Source organism: Hyalella azteca, unplaced genomic scaffold (assembly GCF_000764305.2).
Source record: "Hyalella azteca isolate HAZT.00-mixed unplaced genomic scaffold, Hazt_2.0.2 contig10791, whole genome shotgun sequence".
NCBI classification, from domain to species: domain Eukaryota; kingdom Metazoa; phylum Arthropoda; class Malacostraca; order Amphipoda; family Hyalellidae; genus Hyalella; species Hyalella azteca.
This window is the reverse complement of record NW_025940812.1, coordinates 174,083-177,298: the sequence shown is the minus strand read 5'-3', so window position 1 is coordinate 177,298 and position 3,216 is coordinate 174,083.

The following is a 3,216-nucleotide window of genomic DNA, read 5'->3' as shown; positions in this document are numbered from 1 at the left end:
ATTCACAGACGTATTTAAAAGTCTCAAACCATAATATTCTTCCTATACAAACAGTTATTCACTATTTGGTAGAGCAAGGTCAACTGTCAAATTTGACACATTTCTCGATGATCTCACTGGGTAGCGTGCATTGTCTCTCTTTGGATCTCAATATTTTCCTGCTAGATGGCCAAGACCTAGTGTTTTGGCAGTAGTTCGACACACAAATGTATGACGTCACCATTTCAACCATCAACAAACGCATGGAACTAAAACAAAGCTTAATATAAAGGAAGAAATAGAGAGGTGGCGGAATTACCCACGATGTCGGAATATACCGCGTTTACCCTATTTGAGGCAAAAAATGAACTTTTTAAAGGCTTAAAACGTGTACGCTGTTGCGGTCCGGTCAACAGGGGCTCACATAAGCTATGTGAAGATTAGCTCAATCACCCTAAGATACAATACCCAGCTAAGCCTACCTCCAACCCTGAGAACAATTTTGGGAACAATGAAACACAGGTCATTCCTAAGCAACACTATACTTAAGCTAAGAACAAAGTCAAGAGTCATTGGTACAGGATAGTCCTGAGGGCACCAAATATCCTTCACAGGATAAACTAAGCAACCACCCTCCAGAGAAAAATCCCTCAGGGGTGAATGCAGTATTCCATTCAAGAGTCAAATTTTACAATATGGTCCAACTTTGCGGTAAACAATAATTTTAAACAGAACATCCTAACCTGTGACACAAGGGAATTAAAATTACAGTAAGATAAGCAATAGCCTAGAAGTCTTGGTTGGCACGGAGACAAATAAAGGTCCTGGAAAGGAGAGCATTAATAAATTGTGGTGATTTCTCAACTGTAGACTAGCACAGGAAGAGCACTCTTTACCTGGTCCATGGATCACCCTGATGTATAGCGCTAAGGCAGTGTAGTTGTATCACTCTCATAGACACCACAGGCACACCCAAGCACTCCCCCTCACAACAACACCCCAGGTACTCACCGGTCTGGTAGAAAGGTTCCACAGAAGGTTACTGACCACAGGTGATACTGTACTGGGTAGCAGGAACCAGGAACCTCAAGAGAGGCAAGGACTGTCAGGACACTCACTATGTCTCCACGTGAGTTAAGGAAACCTAGACATTAGCAATAGGACAAGAAACAAGGGTTACATAGGCTAAATAATAATAATGATTAAGGCTCTTATTCAACTTGTCAAAAGACTAATCTATTAATAAGGTTTGTTAACTAACTGCAAGAAAGTCTCTGGCTAAAAAAGCATCTTAAAACAGAACCTTGGTTGAATATGATCACTGACTAGTTAAATACAGAAAACAAGCACCAATATCAATGTCTAATCTTAGTCCGCAATACCGGAGTTGAAAGTGATGGTCGCTAATAATGGGCACACACATGAATGAGTCATCTACTAACACTATCTGCCAATAATTAAATCACTACAATTACATCACTTGTTGGTCACACAACTAGTTGACTAAGTCACTGGTGGTCTTAAAGTCTAAGCCTCATTGTACTTAAAAGAGTTAACATACATCAGGCAGGTATTGGTAGTGACTTGCAAATAGGAGTTTAAACAAGTGTATCCAAATGAAATAGCTTAAGACTTGCTCATGAACAGGACTATTATGCAGCTAGCTCAGTTAGTTAAGTAATGATAACAAAGCCTAGGTTGACATTTAAACAATGAGCTTCAGCAAGGTTATCTTCAAGGAGCTGCAGTTTGGAAGATGAGAAGACTCAGAACAGGAAGGTCAGGACTGGGCAAGACTGGGTTCCAGGTCTCCCCAACAGCGTACCAGCTGGGTCCCACACCAACTGCTCCTATCAAGTTAACAAAATAATGGGACTAGAGTCAATGGTCTTTAAGGGCAGTTAAAGGGGATGTGTACCTCAAATCAGGAGTATTTTGGTTAGGATTTAAACAAGCAATAATGCATAAATCAGCAAGAACACAGAACAAATGTCCAAGCAACATGGCAAGACAAGAAAAGCAAGCACAGTATGGCAAGGTAAACACTAAACTAAATCAGGAAACAAACTAAACTAAACTAAACAAACTAAAGCAATCAGGAAAGTGAATAAAGCAATTCAAAACAGGAACAAGGTGACATTAAACAGGTAACAAAGAAATAAGCAAGTTTTGTTACAGTAAATTAAGTGCATGAGATTGAAAAGGAAAGGTATATTATTATTCTTGAGTTGATCAAGTCTTAGTGACTCACCCTTAGGGAGCAGCTACATTGCTCAGCAAGCAGGAATGGGTCAACACTGACTTCCAGGGTTAAATGAGCTTCAGGCAATGAGTGCAGGTGAGGCAAGCAATTAGGTGCAGACAAGGATTACTAAGCGTGATAAGTGGTGTGCTTACTAAACTTAACCGAGACTCTTAATAGTGCATGCTACACTTCAAACATGATGATAAGTCAGAAGCACTTGAACTTTTCAGACATTGCATAAAGTTGCATGCTCTAACTAGTGAATTATTGTGAACTAGTGAAATGGAAAGAGCAAACCATATTAGGAAGCATAACCTAAAGTAAGAAATACACTAAAGTGCCAGGAATGAAGAGTAAGAACCTAATTGAAAAAACTATAAAACTTGAAAAAAAAAAACATCTTGCAGGCACTTTTCAGGAAACTTCATTTGTATCAAAAATGTTCCCCCAAACAAGTTCTATGGTATGCTGCAAAAAAACTGGAGACACGTGGCTTACCGTTTGGCCGCAAAATGCAAAAAACTGAAAACGACGCAAAAACGGGAAAAAATCCATTTTCCAAGCATTTTTGTGAAAATTTCATTGAAGTCTAAAACGTTCCCCTCAAGTTCTATCAGACTGCATTGGAAAAACAAAAACAGAAAAAACCGCTTCATCGCTCAAAAAAACCAAGTCCAGCGCAGAGTTAGAGTCCAGAATCGACTAAAGCGCAAATAGTACGTTTCCTACGCATCCTGGAGAGATCTTTATTTAGTCGAAAATGATCCCCCAGCCGTTTTAAATCGAATGGCAATGTAAAAAATAATAATTTGTAATTTTTTTCCAGAAAATAAAAAAAACTGAAAATGACAAAACTATTAAAAATGCATCTTCTAGGCGTCTGATTGAAATCTTTATTTAGTGAAAAACGCTTGCAAGGACGAGTTCTATTATATGCCGTTGAGAAAACGTGGTCTTCATTTGGACTATTTTTGAGAAAATTGAGAACAAAC